Here is a 19,156-nt window from a genome sequence, read left to right on the forward strand (position 1 = left end):
ACTTTTCTCACATATAGACATTAGATTTTTACATGTTTAAAGATGCTGAAAATCATGAGACAGTATCTTTATATCTGTTAATATTCACTTAAATATCCTTTGTCACCTGAAAATAAATGCTTTAAAGGATTTAAGGATAACCTCTTCCCCCCTGCCCCCCAACCCAGAAGTAAATTCTGGTAGTTTTTAAGGTAACCATTTATCTGTAAAATATAAATTAGAGCTTGTATATGTGGGAGTATTTCTTGATTTGAATTAAATCAAAATTGCATATTGTGACAAAGACCTCTCCATCCTATGTAGTTGTGCCAGTGTAAAATGGAGATGGAACCAATTACATGTGCCTTCACATAAACTCTATATACTACTTGACTGTGAATAGCCAGGAGAGCAGCACACCATTAGGACAGTCAGCACCTCCGAACATGAGGCCTCATAACCCCTTAACCCTTTCCCTGGTTGATATACCAAACCTTCCTTTCCCATTACCATTTCAAGTTCCACTCCCAAAATTATAACACCAAACTTTATCCAATATATGCGCTATAGTTTACTGGTCTTACCTATAATATCTTACATCTGTGGGGTTAATGGAGTTGCCAGGCAGAAGAGAACTCTGTACACTTTCCCACAGAGGAATTCTGCAGTTTGTGGTTAAGAGCTCAGATTTTGAAATCCAACTAAACCATGTTTCAAACATAGCAAAATCACTTATTAAAGCTCCTAGTGTGTGAATATCAGTTTAGTCATTCAGTTTTCTCGTATTTAAAATAAGGTAATAAATAATAATGTCATGCTACTGTTGTAAGGATTAAATTAGATAATGTATATGAAGTCTTACTAGAGATTAGAGATTTCGGTCAGCATTCCATAAAATGATAATCATGACTGTGGGTACTAGTAGTTTTTATAACAATTATTAATTTTTCTAATCTGTAAATATGTGTAATGCTTTTATCTACCTCAAAGGCAATGTGTTAGCATATTGAAAATCCTTAGAATAATGCATGGCATATGATAAACAAAAGTGTTCAGGCATTATTAATGACAGAAGCAGTTAAGAGAGTCTGTATGACTCTCTTGGGATCTTTTCGGGACATTCTGATCAGTATGGATCCCTTTTGTTTTAGACCTGGATTGCAAATTTCTTTCCTCTTTGTAGACTGAGTCTCTCCTTCTTTCACATCCATCAGGGACTTGAAACTTTTCTGTAAAATATAAAATATAAAGATTTGTGTGTCTTTTTTACTACTTGGTATGAAATTGGATAAGGTGGTAGTTTGAATCTTTCAGGCATAAATTGTCAAATTTACTGCATAAAGTTGTTTTTATTTCCTGTTATTCTTTTACTGTCTGTATTATCTGCAGTGATATCTCCTCTTTCATTCTTCTTGTCTCCTTTTCTCTTAATCAGTTTTGCTAGAAGTTTATCAATTTTATTGAGTTTATAAAGAAGTAGTTTTTAGTTACTGGTTTTTTCTCTTACTTTTTCTCTTTTATGGATTTCATTATCTTTTGATTTTCTTCCTTCTGCTTACTTTGGGTTTCAGTTGCTCTTCTTTTCCTAGATTCTTCAGGTAGAATCTTGGATCATTGATTTTTTTTTTATGCAATTGTATTGAGATATATGCACATAGCATAAAATCATCCAAAATGTACAATCAGTTGTCCACAGTATCATCATATAGTTCTGCATTCATCACCACAATCAATTTTTTGAACATTTTCATTACTCCAAAAAATAAGAATAAAAATAAAAGTAAAAAAGGACACCCAAAACATCTCATACCCTCCCCAACTATTCATTTACTTTTTGTCCCCCTTTGTTCTACTCATCTGTCCATACAGCAGATAAAGGCAGTATAGGCTACAAGGTTTTCACAATCACACAGTCACACCGTATAAGCTATATAGTTAAATGATCGTCTTCAAGAATCTAGGATATTGGACTGCAGTTCAACAGTTTCAGGTATTTCCTTCTAGCTATTCTATACACCAAAAACTAAAAAGGGATATCTATATAATGCATAAGAATAACTTCCAGAATGACCTCTGGACTCCATTTGAAATCTCTCAGCCACTGAAACTTTTTTTTTTTTTAATTTCATTTTGCTTCCCCTTTTGGTCAAGAAGTCTTTCTCAATCCCATGATACCAGGTCCAGGCTCATCCCTGGGAGTCATGTCCCATGTTGCCAGGGAAATTTACACCCCTGGGAGTCATGTCCCATGTAGAGGGAGAAGGCAGTGAGTTTAACTACAGTGTTAGCTTGGAGAGAGGCCACATCTGAGCAATGAAAGCTGTTCTCTGGGGGTGACTCTCAGGCACAATTACAAGTAGGCTTAGCCTCTCCTTTGCAGTAACAAGCTTCATAAAGGCAAGCCCCAAGATAGAGGGCTCGGCCTTCTAATTGGGTAGCCCCCAGTGCTTGTGAAAATATCATTAATTCCCCAGGTGGGAAAGTTTAATATTTCCATATTTTCCCCCAGACCCTCAAGGAGGCTTTGCAAGTACATTTTTATTCTCTTCCAGAATTATTCTGGAGTATATTGGGGCTCCACACTAACCTGCACAAACCAACCAGACCTTACTCCCCAGTCAACACTCCATGTAATTATGTTGTTTGAATAAACTGACCATACAAGTCAAATTATATAATGTGTTACACAAAATACAGGTTTTGCACCTAATAAACATCTCTTCTTTTGGTCCCACACAGAAGCTGAAGCTTCAGAAACACCATCAATATCATCCTTTACCCTTCAGTCTGACTTATCTTAGTCCTAACCAAGTCCGTTTCATTTATGTCTCTAGTTGAAGTCTGATCTCTTTTTTCAGACTCTTCAGCATTTGCCGTGTGGGGTAATGTTGAAATTCATAGCTGCCAGACTCTGGCTCTGAGTCTCAGGCATCACACAGATACCCAAATTTCCAGGGATTGTCGAGGTTATACACAAAGAGCTCAGCATCTGAGAGTTTAGAAATAACCGTTACAACTCAGGAATAGATGTGACTTCTGTAAGAGCTTACGATCTAGGAACCTTTACAATAAACCTTCCCCTGATAACCTATGCTCTCAGACTCAATTCTCAGAGTTTGCACATTATATTTAGTCCATATTAGTGAGGCATTATAATATTTTATTTTCATTTCTGTTTTTTTTCACTCAACATACTGTCCTCAATGTCTATTCACCTCACAACTTCACTCCTTCTTGTAGCAGCTCAGTATTCCATTCTATGTATTCACTACAGTTCTCCATTCCATTCATCAGTACATGTACCTTAGGCCACTTCCATCCTTTGCGAATCATGAATACTGCCACCATAAACCCCACTGTGCAAATGTCCATTTGTGTCCCTCTTTTTAGTTCTTCCAACTATAGACCCAATAACAGGGTTGCAGGACTGTATGGCAACCCCATGCTTAGCTTCCTGTGGAGCCACCACACTGCCCTCCAGATGGGCTGCACCATTCTACTTCCCCACCAATGGTGATTAGGTATATCCCTTTTTCCACTTTTTCTCCAGCACTTCTATCCCTCTTTATTTTTTATATGGTTTTATTCATGCACCATACATTCCATCCTAAGTAAGCGAACAATTGTTACCTGTATAATTGCATAGTTATGCATTCACCACCAATATCTATGTAAGGACATTTCCATTTCTTCCACAAAGAAAGAGGAAGAGGCAAAAAAAGTAAAAAGAAAAAACAGAAAAAAAGTGACACCTAAAAAACAACAAAAGAAGAATAAAATTAAAATAAAATAAATAAAAAAGTCAGGCAACTTCACCAACACTAAGAATCCCATACACCTCTTTATATCCCCTTCTTACAGATATTTAGCTTTGGTATATTGCCTTTGTTACAATTAGTGGAAATGTATTACAATGTTCTTGTTAACTATAAACTCTAGTTTGCATTAATTATATATTTTTCTCCATTTTTAACACCTTGCAAGGTTGACATTCATTTGTTCTCCCTCGTGTGAAAACATATTTGTACATTTGATCATAATCATTGACCACTCTAGGTTTCACTAGGTTATAGAATCCCAGTCTTTATCTTCTTTCTTTCTGGTGTCCTACATGACCCTAACTTTCCCCTTCTCCCTCATTTTTGAAGGACAGTTTTGCCAAATATAGAATTCTTAGTTGACAGTTTTTCTCTTTCAGTATCTTAAATATATCATACCATTGCCTTCTTGCCTCCATGGTTTCTACTGAGAACTCTGCACATAGTCATACTGAGCTTCCTTTGTATGTTATGGATAGCTTTTTTCTTGCTGCTTTCAGAATCCTCTCAATCTTTGACATTTGATAGTCTGACCATTAAGTGTCTTGGAGTTGATCTACTTGGATCTGTTCTGTTTGTGGTACACTGTGCTTCTTGAATCTGTAATTTTATGTCTTTCGTAAGAGATGGGAAATTTTCAATGAGTATTTCTTCCATTATTCTTTCTGCCCCTTTTCCCTTCTCTTCTCCTTCTGGGACACCCATGACATGTATATTTGTGTACTTCATGTTGTTATTCAGTTCCCTGAGACTTGCTCATATTTTTCCATTCTTTTCCCTTTCTGTTCTTTTTGTGTAGGATTTCAGATGCCTTGTCCTCTAGTTCGTGAATCCTTTCTTCTGCTTCTTCAAATCTGCTGTAGTATGTCTCCCTTGTGTTTTTTATCTCTTCTATTGTGTGCTTCATTCTCGTAAGTTCTGCCAATTGTTTATTTGAACTTTCAAGTTCTTCCTTATGTTTGCCCAATGTCTTCTTTATATCCTTCAGCTCTTTTGCCATATCTTCCCTCAACTTGTTGGTTTGATTTTTGAATTGGTTTATGAGATTTGTTTTTTTAATAATTAGTTGTTTCAATTCTTGTATCTCAGTTGAAGTGCCAGTTTGTTCCTTTGACTGGGCCATATGTTCATTTTTCCTAGTGTGATTTTTAATTTTTGTTGTCTAGGCATCTGGTTTCCTTGATTACACCAATCAGATTTTCCCAGACCAGAGGGGCCCAGGTTGCACGAAGAAGTTGTATTCAGTATCAGGCTTCCCCGATGCTGAGACCCGGCAGATTGTCAGACTTTCCTGTGAGGCCTGTAGACTCTGTGCTTTTCCTATCCTGCCCAGCATGTAGTGCTTGTCAGCCTTGCGGCTTCCCACCAGTGTAAAGAGGTGTGGTGTATTTAATTCTCAGTGGGCCTTGTCCTGGCCAGGGACCGAGGGTGTCAGAAACCAAGCTTAGGCTGTTTTGTTTTGTTTTGTTTTGTTTTCCCTAGGCCCTGGGGTCTGAGTTCTCTGAGGCAGGGCTCCCACTTGAGCTGGGCCCTGCCCCCCCCCTTTTATTAGGGAAGATAAGCCCTTTAGGGAGCTGTCTCCTACACCTGAGTTTTTCCTTTTACTTTCTGACAGCAATCTCAGCTGTTCCACCCATTGCAGACTAGTGTATGATGTTTGTCCAGTCACAGATATCCCCCAACAGTTGTTCCAGACTATTTACTAGTTGTTCCTGGTTATATGCTTGTTTTTCCAGAGGACTAACTAATTTCCACACCTCCCTATGCCGCCATCTTGTCCTGCCTCCCCAATCATTGATTTTTTAACTCTTTTCTTTTCCAGTACAAGCATTTAAGGCTATACATATCTTGTGATGCATTGTTTTATTTTCTTGCCATACATTTTGAAATGTTGTATTTTCATTTTCATTCAATTCAAAATATTTTGTAATTTGCCTTGTAATTTCTTGTTTGCCCTGTAGGTTATTTGGGAATGTATTGCTTAATTTCCAAGTATTTGACGGATTTTCCAGGTTTTTTTTCTGTTACTGCTTTCTAGTTTAATTCCAGTGATTTCAGGTTTTTTTTTTTTTTTTTTTTTTTTTTTTTTTTTTTTTTTTTTAAATTTATTGAGACTTGTGTTATAAGGCAGAATTTGGCCTATTTTGGTGAATTCTACATGTGCAGTTGTAACGAATTTGTATTCTGTTGTTGGGTGGAGTAAAAAATGTCAATTATGTCAAGTTGGTTGTTAATGTTCAAGTAGTCTGTGTACTTACTAATTTTTGTTTACCTGTTCTGTCAATTCTGAGAATGTGTTCAAATCTGCAATTCCAGTTTTTCCTTTCAGTTCCATTGGTATTTAACATTTTTGATTTGTATTTGGACACCTTTTTTATCATTTTCAAGAGGAAAATAATATATAATCAAGACAAATTGATTACCCTAGTATATTCAAAGATTATGAGACCTTGATGTTGTTCAGAAATTGATAAGATATCACAAAGAGATCAAAATGTGGTGGAATCACCCTTAAAAAATTAACTATAGTTTGAGATATAAGCCAAGTATTATTGGTACCCCAAAAAGAAAAAAATCATTCTAACTGGGGTATGATGACAGACTTCATCAGGGAGGTGATATTTGAGCTGAGTCACATGGGATAAATAGGCAGGGAAGAGCAGAAAAAATTATACTGGAATATTTCATTCTATTTACTTCTATTTTTTTGAAACATAAATTTATTATTCCACCCAAGGGGCAGGTATCAGATATAGTGAATAACTTCATTTACTGTTAATTTTTTTGTTTATTCATCCAAGTTTGGAAGTTTTGTTTGTGAATTAGTTTACTATTGCTAGCGTAACAGATTACCACAAACTTAACAACTTAAAACAACATCTGTTTATTTCACATTTTCCCGAGTCAGGAGTTCTGGCACAGCTTACCGGGGTCTTCTGTTCAGGGTCTCACAAAGCTTTAATCAGGGTATCAGCCAGGGATGTAATCTCATCTGGGCCTTGGGATCCTCTTTAAAGTTTACTGGTTGTTGGCAGAATTCAGTTCCTTGTAGTTGTAGGACTGAGGCGCTCAGTTCTTGGAGGCTGCCTGCCCGTTCTCTGTCACATTCCCCTCCCTAACATGAAAATTTGATTCCTCCAGTGTGGAGTGAGTTGCTGTGTGGTACATGATGGGACACAGGCTCAGGCACAACAGAAACTCACAGCAAATGACCACTTTGTTACTGACACAGAACAAAGGTTCCAAAAGAGCAAAGGAAGAGATTCCATGGTGATTGGTCTCCCTGGGAGGCCAACTGCTCAGGTCAGCGTCAGTGGATGGCAGCTCAGCATATCTTGCTTTGTGTTGGAGGTTTGAAACAAATCTGTGCTGCCTCAGGGCAGGATGTTTATATACTCCAGGGGGAGATGAACCTGCCACTGAACAAAAAGCATGCTTTAAGCAACCTTTATGCAGAGTTCCTGCTCTGATAAGCAGCTGGAACTGCTTGTTCCCAGATATAAGGTAGGGTTAGACCATTCCTTTAGACCTAACATCTCCCCAGGGCTGTGGAATGGAAACATATTGAAACATCTGCATAAAATAGAAAAGAGGGTGGGTAGGTGAGGGCTAGGAGATGGCTGCTAGGTGTGGCCCTGACTTTCCCAGCATCCAATTCAAAAGGATGGTGTGTCTGCTGCTTCTAATCTCTCTGACTTCTCCTGTCTCTGATATCTAAGACCCTCTTTCAAAGGGATCATCTGATTTGATCAGGCCCACCAAGGTAATCAACCTTTTAATTAACTGGAAGTCAGCTCTTTAGGAACATTAATTGGATCTGCAGAATCTCTTCACCTTCACTTTATAATGTAACCTAATCACAGGAGTGATATCCCATCATATTAACAGCTCCTGTCCACACTCAAGAGGAAGGTATCTTAGTTTTCTAGGACTGCCATAGCCAAGTATGATAAACTGAGCGGCTTAAAACAACAGAAATTTATTACCTCCAGTTCTGAAATCTGGAAGTCTAAAATCAAGGTATTGTCAGAGTCATGCTTCCTCTTAAACCTGTAGGATACAATCTGTTCCACATCTCTCTCCTGACTTCTGGAAATCATGGCTTCTGTACCTCAGTCATCACATGGCATTTTTCCCTCTGTCAAACTGTGTCCGAATTTCCTCTTCTTATAAGGACACCAGTTATATTGAATTGATACATGTGGATTAATAGTATGATCTCATTTTTACTTGCCAAATTCCATCTGAAACAACCCCATTTCCAAATAAGATCATATTCTGAGCTACCAGGGATTATGAAGGACTTCAACATATCTTTTTGGGAAACAATTCAATTCATAACAGAAAAGATTATACAGGGTGTACATACCAGGGAAAGGGAATCTTGGCAACTATCTTAAAATTTTGCTTGTTTGATTTATACTGTTAATATAATTTGGAGAGTAGAAATTATATTTAACATAAAGGATGTAGATAGACTGGAAATATTAATAATCTACCACTGATTAAATAGTTGAAAATGAGCAACTATTTTCAAAAGTAATTATAAAATTATAACTGTTTCCTTAGTAGATATATTTTGCTGTAATGTTTTCTTTCTTTAAATATCCTTTAGCTGAAATATTATATTATGCTCATTATGTTTTAAGAAAAGAATCTCCTTGAAACCTTGGACTTCCTAAAAAACCTATACAATTTTGAAAATCCTTAGCTTCTTTTTACTTAATTTTAATACTTAGATCTCTGTGCTGCTATGTTGATGTTGTATAGTAATGTTCTCGTAGCAACATGGGGGGGGAGACCGAATACTGTTCACAATTGGAAGTGCAGTGTTGCTTAGCTACCTATCTTTTTAATTTGAAGTATTAGGCATTTCCATAATAGGTAGCCCTTAAGCTTTTAAGTGTTTGCTCATGACACATTGTAGTGTTTTATGTGTGCTTTTCACCTTTTGATTATGGCTGTTATTGTGAAAGTTAAAAAAGAGAGGGAGGGAGGGAGGGGGGAAGAGAGAGAGAGAGAGGAGTGTATTTAATAGCAGTTGGTAGAATATCTTAACATAAAATGTCATTTTAAAAAAGTTCAGAGATGGCCACAAATTAACTTTCAAGATATACAGAAACATGAACTTACCTCAAACGCACTACAAAATGCAATAATTACAACAAAAATTGTCATTTGCTTGTAAGTAAAATCATTGTAGAGTATCTAAAATGTTTCTTCTAGTTGTTTTAAAAATAGTAATACTATTATACAGCAGCAATACATACTGAAAAAGCACTTTATTATGTTGCTGTCATGCTATTCATGTTTCATGTTACTTTTTCGTTAAGTAGGATATCAGATACTAAACAGGATCATTGCAGTGCATCTCCTAATTTGGAAACCGGGAATATAAGAAAATTTTTCTAGGTGGAGTTTTTAAGTTTTCCCTGCATATACACTTCTTCTCCCCAATTATTAAAGAAATACATGCTCCTTGTAGAAAACATGTTGTCAAAAGTAGAGGAGATTTAAAACCAACCATAATCCTACTTCCCCTAGAGAAACACTATTAAAACTTTAGTATATTTCCCTCCTTTGAATATTGTTGTAGAAATCAAGATCATGTTTCTTATTCAACTAACTTCTTGCTTTTATTTCTTTATTATTAAGTTATAAGTATCTTTCCAAAACATTAAAATTGTTTGAAAAGATTTTTAAATGTGTATTTTCCTATTTTAACCACTTTGAAGGGTATGATTCAGTAGAATTAATTACATTTACAATATTGTGCTATCATCGCTACCATCCATTACCAAAATTTATCACCCAAACAGAAACTCTGTACCTGTTAAGCAATAACTCCCCATTCTTGCCACATCTACCCTGCCCCCAGCCATTGATAACCTATAATCTACTTTCTGTCTATATGAAAGCATGTATTTGTGTAAGTGAACCATATGACATTGTCCATTGTCCTTGAGTATCTGGCTTATTTCACTCCCAATGATGTCTTTAAATTCATCCATGTTGTGGCCTGGATCAGAACTTCATGCCTTTTTATGGCTGAGTAATATTCATGTATATACACACACCACATTTTGTTTTTCTAGCATCTGATGATGGATGCATGGGTGTTTTCCACCTTCTGGCTATTGTAAAGATACCTGTTCGAGTCCCTGTTTTCAGTTCTTTTAGGTATATACCTAAGAGTAGAATTGCCGGGTTATATGATAATTCTATGTTTAATTTTTCAGAGGAACTGCCAAATTGTTTTCCAGAGGAGCTGCATCATTTTACATTCCCACCAACCGATCTACAAAGGTTCCTATTTTTCTGCATCTTCTCCAACACTTATTTTCCGTTTTTAAAAATAATAGCCATACTAGTGGATATGAAGTGGTATCTCATTGTGGTATTGATTTGCATTTACCTGATGACCAATGAAGTTAAGCATCTTTTTATGTGCTCATTTGCCATTTGTTTATATTCTTTGAAGCAATATCTATTTAAATCCTTTACCTATTTTTAATTGAGTTGTCTTTTTGTTGTTGAGTTGCAGCAGTCTTCATGTATTCTAGATGTTAAACCTGTATCAGATATATAATTTGCAGCTATTTTCTCCCATTCTTTAGGTTGTTTTTACTTTTTTAATAATGTTCTTTGATTCACAACAGTTTTTAATTTTTATGTAGTCCCATTTACTATTTTTTCTTTTGTTGCTCATGCTTTTGGTGTCATATATAAGAAATCATTGCCATATCCAAGGTCATGAAGGTTTTCCCTTGTTTTTCCTAAGAGTTGTATGATTTTAGCACTTATGTTTAGGTCCTTAATCCATTTTGAGTTAATTCTTGTACGTGGTATGGGGTAGGGGTCTAACTTCATTCTTTTGTATGTGAATATTCAGTTTTCCCAGCACCATTTGTTGAAGAGACTGTTCTTTTCCCATTTAATGTGCTTGGCACCCTTGTCAAAAATCAGTTGGCCATAGTTATGCGGGTTCATCTCTGGACACTCAATTCCCCATTCCTTTGATCTATTTAGCTATTTTTATGCCAATACCACTCTATTTTAATTACTGTACTGGACTGTACTGAGTATTGAAATCAAGAAATATGAGACCTCCAACTCTGTTGTTTTTCAAGATTGATTTGGCCATTAAGGGCCCCTTGGAATTCAAAAAAGGCTGCTGGAATTTTGGTAGGGATTGTGTTGAATCTGTAGGTTGCTTTGGGTAGTATTAACATCTTAACAATGTTAAGTCTCCTAATCCATAAAACATAAATGCTTTGCCATTATTTGGGTCTACTTTAATTTCTTTCAGCAGTGTTTTATAGCTTTTAGTGTACAAGTCCTGCACCTCCTTGATTAAATTTATTCCTAGGTATTTTATTCTTTTGGAACTATTATGAATGGAATTGTTTTGTTTTGTTTTGTTTTTTTAATTTCCATTTCATAATATTCTTTGCTGGTGTATAGAAACAACTGATTTTTGTGTGTTAACCTTGTAGCCTAACACTTAGCTGAATTTGTTTATTAGCTCTACTAGTTTTCTTGTGACTGGTCAGGAATTTTCTACATAAAGGATCATCTCATCTTGAACAGAGATAGTTTTACTTCTTACTTTCCAATTTGGATGCCTTTTATGTCTTTGTATTGCCTAATTGCTCTGGCTAGAACTTCCAGTACAATATCAGATAGTAGTGTTGAAAGTTGCATCCTTGTCTTGTTCCCAATCTTAGTGGGGAGGCTTTTGGTCTTTTGCTGTTAAGTATGATGTTATCTATGGGTTTTTCATAATGTCCTTTATCATGTTGAAGAAGTTCCTTTCTATTCCTATTTTTCATAGTGTTTTTATCATGAAAGAGTATTGGATTTTGTCAAATGCCTTTTCTGTGTCAGTTGAAATGATCATGTGTTTTTTCTCCTTCATTCTATTAATGTGGTGTGTCACAATGATTGCTTTTCCTATGATGAACCACCCTTGCATTTCTGGGATAAATGAAAATATTTTTGAGGACTAATTATGTGGATATACAATATTCTCCACAGAAGAAAAATCTTTGTGCAAAACCTTGTAAGCTTTTCTGAGCATTCTTTGATATAGATCCTAGGAATATAATAAATGAATAAATGAATGACAAGGTATGAGCATTCTAAGACTACTGAACATGTTAACAAACTGCTTTCCCCCAAATTTGACTATCTTTATTAACATTTACTAGTTTGATTTTTAAAAGAGAAAAAAATGGATAATATCTTACTTTTAAATTGGCTTTTATGAGTTTTAATCTTTTTTTTTTTTTTCCTATTTTTACACTTAATTCTAAACTGTATGAAATATACTTTGGTTTATAGTGTTATGTCAGGAACAAATTTTTTTTTTTAATGCTAATCCATTGTTCTAGCAGCAGTAATAATAATGTTCCCTTGACCTCTGATTTGTGATGGCTCTTTTATTGTCCACTGAATTCTTGATTCTGGGCCGATTGCCTATTGTCTATTCTGTTTTATTGATCTCCCTAGTCTTGCAACAGAAGTGTATTATTTTGTAGTTTTATCATATCCATTTTGCTATTCTTGATGGTTTACCTCTCTGTGTGGAGTAAGGTAGTTTGCTTACCCTACACTTTGTGCTATGGGTATTCCTGGTTTTTTTTTTATTATTATTATTTTTTATTGCTATTGTAAATGAAATTTTTTTTTCTATTCTATTTTCTGACTTGTTTTACTGGCATATTGTAAGGGTATTGATTTTTAATGTTTATCTCAAATATGATCTCTTTACTAGCAACAATTTTCAGTTGATTTTCTTGTGGTTGTAGTATCTAACCATAATGTTTGCAAATAATGAAAATTTTACTCCTCCTTTCTAGGAGTTATGTCTGGATTAGCCAAAAATTCCAAAGTAAAGTTAACTAATAATGTTAATAGATGATATTTTTTGTAACAAATAAGTTAATAACAGGGTTAGAGAAAAATTATGTCAGCTTTCTATTAAAACTAAACTCATAGTTGAAACAAATCACCTTTAATTATTGATGGTTAGATTAACTGCTTTGCAAATTTACCATGCATAAGGTGCATAGGGATCCTAGGTCATAATCATCTCTCTATCATGGGTCAACATCTGGTTAACACTAATTGTGAATTCAAAGGGAATGGTACCTAATTTCAGCTCTAGACTGCAGGCGGGAGGAGGAAGGCTAGGGGGAAGCGAGGTGAATTAGTCTATTTTTCCCCACTTCACTTTCTTGAGAGCAGTTCCTGGTATGGTGGCAGGTGGGGTCAATCTCTTTCCAGGAAGATTATAAGGGAGAGTTGGAGATGAACAGCACTGTAACTCCCTTAAAGTAAAGGGAGGGATGGAATATTCATGAGCTCTACCTCTGTAAGACAGTGTGAGATATTTTCACTGGAAGGCTACAGCAGAACCCAGAGGTGAATACTATGCAAGTGAGACAGGTGATTATGGAATTTCTTACTTTGTGGACTTATGGAGGGTGAGAGAGGATTATCTTGACAGACCTCCCCTACCCCAGCAAAGTTCATGTGTATTGGTAGACAACAGGATGATTAGATACCCTCTACCCATTCTTATTTATACCATTGTTGCAGAAACCTGAAGCTACAAATATGTAAATGGAAACTCTTTCTGTGTACTTAGGATGATGAAAGATCAGGGTTTCCCCATCATATTGTCAATTCAATAGGTAAATTCCTTTAGCTTTTGCTGCATAACAAACCACTCCAAAACTTAGTGTGTTAAAACTACTGTTTCTTTAGATCATAATTTTGGATTTGTCGATTTAGTCTGGGCTTAGCTGGCCAGTTCTTCTGCTTCAGGTGGACTCCTACGTAAGTTGGAGATCAACTCTGAGTGGGTTAGGTTGTTCTGTTTCTGAGGGTTGGCTGGTTCTTGGTTAGGGCACTAAAGCCCTTTTCTACATTGTGTCTCTTATTCCAGAAGAATAGCCTAGACTTTTTCTCATAGGGTAGCAGAAGCCCAAGAAACCACAGAAGCAAGCAGTGCCTCTTGAGGCTAAGCTAGGAACTCTGGGAACTGGGATATTATTACTTATGTTGTATTCAGCTAGTCAAAAGATGTCATGAGGCCAGGTAATTCAAAGGATGTAATCCAAGACTCTATCTTTTGATGAGAGCTGCTACAAAGCCACATTACAAAGGTATGAACACAAGAAAGGATAGAGAATTGGGACCATTTTTAAATATATTTTTTTATTATAGAAACTATAGGTTTACCGAAAAATCATGCAGAAAATACAGTTCCTTTATTGCTCCTCATCCCCCGCTCACACACAGTTTGCCTGTTATTAACACTTTCTCTGTTATTATGTTAGTGTGGTAACTCTGAAAATAATTGGTAAAAGAGTATTATTATAATTCTACTACTAACTGTAGTCCATAGTTTACATTAGGGTTCACTGCCTGTGTAGTACAGTCCTATGGTACTTTAAAAAAATTTTTATTCTAGCAACACATATACAGTCTGTAATTTTCATGTATCAGAATTTCATTCCTTTTTATGGCTGAATAATGTTCCATTGCATGGATATTCCACATTTAGTTTATCCATTCATCTGTTGATTGACACTTGGTTGCTTCCATCTTTGAGGAAATTATGAATAACGTCACATGAGCATCAGTGTGCAAATATATATTTGATTCCTTGCTTTCAGTTCTTTGGGGTGTATGTCTAGAAGTGAGATTGCAGGGTATCATGGTAATTCTATACTTAACTTTCTGAGGAACTGTCAAAATTTAAAGTGCTGGACCATTTTACATACCCACCAACAATGAACAAGTGTTCCTAGTTCTCTACATCCTCTCCAACACTTACTTGCCATTTTAAGAAAAATTTATTTTGGTAACATATATACAACCTAAAATTTCTTCCTTTTAACCACATGCACATTTATAACTGTGGTGTTAATCACATTTACAATGTTGTGTACCATCACCATCATCCATTACCACAAGTTTTCCAACAGAAAGTCTATAACAATTAAATTTTATCTTCCTATTTCCTAGTCCTCTCCAGTCCCTGGTAGTCTGTATTCTAGTTTCTGACTATGAATTTGCCCATCCTAATTATTTCATATCGGTTAGATCATACAATATTTACCCTTTTGTACTTGGCTTATTTTACTCAGCATGATGTTTTCAAGGTTCTATTTTGTCTCATGTATCAGAACCTCATGTCTTTTCATGGCTGCATAATATTCTGTTGTAAGTTTACACAACATCTTGCTTGTCCATTCACCTGTTGATGGACTTTGGCAATTGTGAATGATGCCATTATGAACATCAGTGTGCAGATACCAGTTCTTCTAAGTATATTGCCTGGTCATGTGTCATTCTATATTTAACTTTCAGAGAAACTGCCAAACTGTTTTCCACAGCAGCTGCACGATTTTACCTTCCCCAAAATGACTGAGTGTTCCTGTTTCTCCATATACTCTCCGAAACTTGTTGGTTTTTTTGATTTTTTAGTAGGAGCCATTCTAGGGGTGTGAAATGGTATCTCATTTTGGTTTTGATTTGCATTTCCCTAATGGCTAATGATGGTGAGCATCTTTTCATGTGATTTTTGGCCATTTGTGTATCTTCTTTGGAGAAATACCTGTTCAAGTCTTTTGCCCTTTTTTAAATTGGATTGTTTGTTGTTCAGTTGAAGGATTTCTTTATATATTCCATAGATGACATGATGCTATATATAGAAAATCCTGAAAAATCCACAACAAAGCTCCTAGAGCTAATAAATGAATTCAGCAAAGTGACTGATTTGGGTAACAGAGCAACAATGGTGTTGTTATGATCAGTAGTGTTTCTGTACATCAGCAATGAACAGTTGAAAGAAGAAATCAAGAAAAAAAATCCATTTACAATAGCAACTAAAATATCAAATACCTGGGAATAAATCTAACCAGGAATGGAAAGGGCTTGTACATAGAAAACATTGCTAAAAGAAATCAAAGAAGACCTAAATAAATGGAAGGACATTGTACATTCATGTATTGGAAGACTAAGTATGCGTAAAATGTCAATTCTACTCAAAGTGATTCACAGATTCAATGCAGTTGCAATCAAAATTCCAATAGCCTTCTATGCCAAAATGGAAAAGCCAATCATCAAATTTATATGGAGGGTAAGGGGCCCCAAGTAGCTAAAACCATCTTGAAAAAGAATAACAAAGTTGGAGGACTCACACTTCCCAATCTTAAAACTTATTACAAAGCCACAGTAGTCACAACAGCATGGTACTGGCACAAGGCCAGACACAGAGACCAATGGAATCAAATTTGATAGCTCAGAAATCAACCCTCACATTTATGGCCAACTGATTTTAGACAAGGGGGCAAAGACCACTCAATTGGGAAAGAACAGTCTCTTCCACAAATGGTGCTCGGAAAACTGGATCTCCATTTGCAAAAGAATCAAGGTAGAACTCTATCTCATACCGTATACAAAAATAAACTCCAAATGTATCAAAGACCTAAGTATAAGAGCCAGAACTATGAAACTCCTAGTAGAAAACATAGGGAAGCATCTTCAGGACCTCACTTTAGGCAATGTTTTCTTAGTCTTTACACCCAAAATATGAGCAATGAAAATAAAACAACAGGCTACACAATGACACAATGTGAGAAAACATTTGGAAACCACATATCCATAAGGTTTTAATATCCAGAATATATAAAGAAATCCTTCAGATCAGCAACAGAAAGACAAACCAAATTAAAAATGGGAAAAAAACCTGAATAGACATTTCTCCAAAGAAGTTATGCAAATGGATAAAAAGCATATGAAAAGATGCTCAACATCATTAGCCATTAGGGAAATGCAAATCAAAACACCCCCTGGAATGGGTCCTATTTAAAAAGGCAGAAAACCACAAGTGTTGGAGAGGATGTGGAGAAATGGGAATTCATTAATTGCTAGTGCAAATGTAAACTGGTGCTGCCACTGTGGAAGACTGTTTTGATAGTTTCTCAGAATGTTTAGTATCTCACCATATGACCTGATAATCCCACTTCTAGGTATATACCCAAAATAATTGAAAACAGGGACTCAAACAGATATTTGCACACTGATGTTCATAGTGGCATTATTCACAATTGCCAAAAGATGGATGCAACCCAAGTTTCCATTAACCGATGAATGGATATAATAATGTGGTGTATGCACACAGTGGAATATTATTGAGCCATTAAAAGGAATGTAGTTCTGATACATACAACAACATGGATGAACATTGAAGATGTTATGTTACGTAAAATAAGGCAGACACAATAGGACAAGTGTTGCAGGATATCACTGATATGAAATAATTAGAATAAGCAAACTCTGAGAGTCAGAATCTAGAATATAGGTTAGCAGAGGGTGGGAGAGTAGTAGCAAATAGGAAATTAAGGCTTAAAATGTTCAGAGTTTCTAATGGGATGATGGAAAAGTTTTGATAATGGATGGTGGTTGTTCTCATTTGCTAATGCTGTCAGGATGCAAAACACCAAAAATGGATCGTCTTTTATAAAGAGGATTTATTTGGTTACAAAGTTACAGTCTTAAGGCCATAAAGTGTCCAAGGTAATGCATTAACAATCAGGTACCTTCACTGGAGGATGGCGGATGGCATCTGGAAAACCTCTGTTAGCTGAAAGGCACGTGGCTGGCATCTGCTCCAAGTTCTGGTTTCTAAATGGCTTTCTCCCAGGATGTTCCTCTCTAGGCCACAGCTCCTCTTCAAAATGTCACCCTCAGTTGCTCTTGGGGCATTTGTCCTCTCTTAGCTTCTCTGGAGCAAAAGTCTGCTTTCAAAGGCCATCTCCACAATGTCTCTGTAAACTGCAGTTCCTCTCTCAGTTCCAGTGTATTCTTCAAAGTGTCCCTCTTGGCTGTAGCTCCTCTTCAAAATGTCACTCACAGCTGCACTGAGTTCATTCTGTCTGCCAGCTCATTTATATGGCTCCACTGATCAAGGCCCACCCTGAATGGGTGGGGCCATGCCTCCATGGAAATATCTCATCAGAATTATCACCTACAGTTAGGTGGGGCACATTTCCATGCGAACAATGTAATCCAAACATTCCAACTTAATCCCCACTAATATGTCTGCCCCACAAGATTGCATCAAAGAATATTTGAATTTGGTTAATGAACAAATTTTAGGTTGTATACATAGTAGAATAAAAATTAAAAAAATAAAATCCATGGAACTGCAAAACACAGTGAACCCTAATTTAAACCATGTACTACAATATTTAATAGTAAAGTTATAAAAACATGTTTTCACCAGTTGTAACAAATGTTCCACACTAGTACAAGGTGTTAATAATAGGGTGGCATTTTACCATGCATAGGAGGGCTTAGACATTAGGAATTTATTAGCTTACAGTTTTGAGGCTCAGAAGAATGTCCAAATCAAAACATCATCAAGGCTATGCTTTCTTTCCGGCAATCCTTGGTTCTTCTGCCACCTGGCAAGGCACATGGTCGTGTCTGCTGGTCTCTCCCTTATTTTCCAGGTTTTGTTGCTTTCAGCTTGTTGCTTCTGTGGCTTTCTCTCTTTCTATATTCATTCTGTGTATAAAGGACTCCAGTAAAAGGATTAAGACCCATCCTAAATGAGGTGGATCACACCTTAACTGAAATAGCCTCATCAAAAGATCCTACTTACAATGAGTCCACACCCACAGGAATGGATTAAATTTAAGAACAAGTTTTTCTGGGGTGCATACAGCTTCAAACCACCACAATGGTGTATAAAAATCTTATATTAAAATACAGGATACATGATTGTTCTATAACCCATAACTTCTCTAATTACAAAAAAAAAAAAAAAGATCATGGTTAGAAACCTGCAATTTCAGAGCCATAATGTAGCTGCTAAAATGACAACTAAGGGATGAAAAGACTGGTCTACCTTACCCTGCTGAGCAATGAAAAGTGAAACGCTTGACTGGGTGTTATAAGGTGGGGAATGGAGAAGATGACTGAAATAGATTAGACTGACTTCTCAGATGAGCAATAAAGATAATTCTCTTAGTAAATAGAAGTAACAGTAGAAGGAATTACAGATCAATTACTCTGAGAATTCAAAGAAGAAATCTCTTAAGATTTGGCATTTGAACATGACCAAAGGCACTGTTCCCCAAACAAGTATTTGTTGAATATCTAAATGAATGGAATTTACTGAGTGAGTACCTCCTGTGTGCCAGGCACTGTTCCAGGTAGGTGCTTCATTAACAATGAACAAGGTAGATAAGACAGCCCGTTTGGAGCTGTAGCCTAACAGGGGACAGATAAAACAGATAAGCTACTGAATAACTTTCATGGTAAGAAAGACTATTAGG

The 19,156-nt window shown here is 36.1% G+C and overlaps 1 protein-coding gene across 1 annotated transcript in view; it reads left to right on the top strand.

Moving 5' to 3' along the window:
- The window catches only part of PIGK (phosphatidylinositol glycan anchor biosynthesis class K), a 206,421-nt gene that overhangs the window by 183,313 nt on the left and 3,952 nt on the right, over window positions 1-19,156 (top strand). The window lies entirely within an intron of this gene.

This window comes from Choloepus didactylus, chromosome 2, assembly GCF_015220235.1.
Source record: "Choloepus didactylus isolate mChoDid1 chromosome 2, mChoDid1.pri, whole genome shotgun sequence".
Taxonomy (NCBI): Eukaryota; Metazoa; Chordata; class Mammalia; order Pilosa; family Megalonychidae; genus Choloepus; species Choloepus didactylus.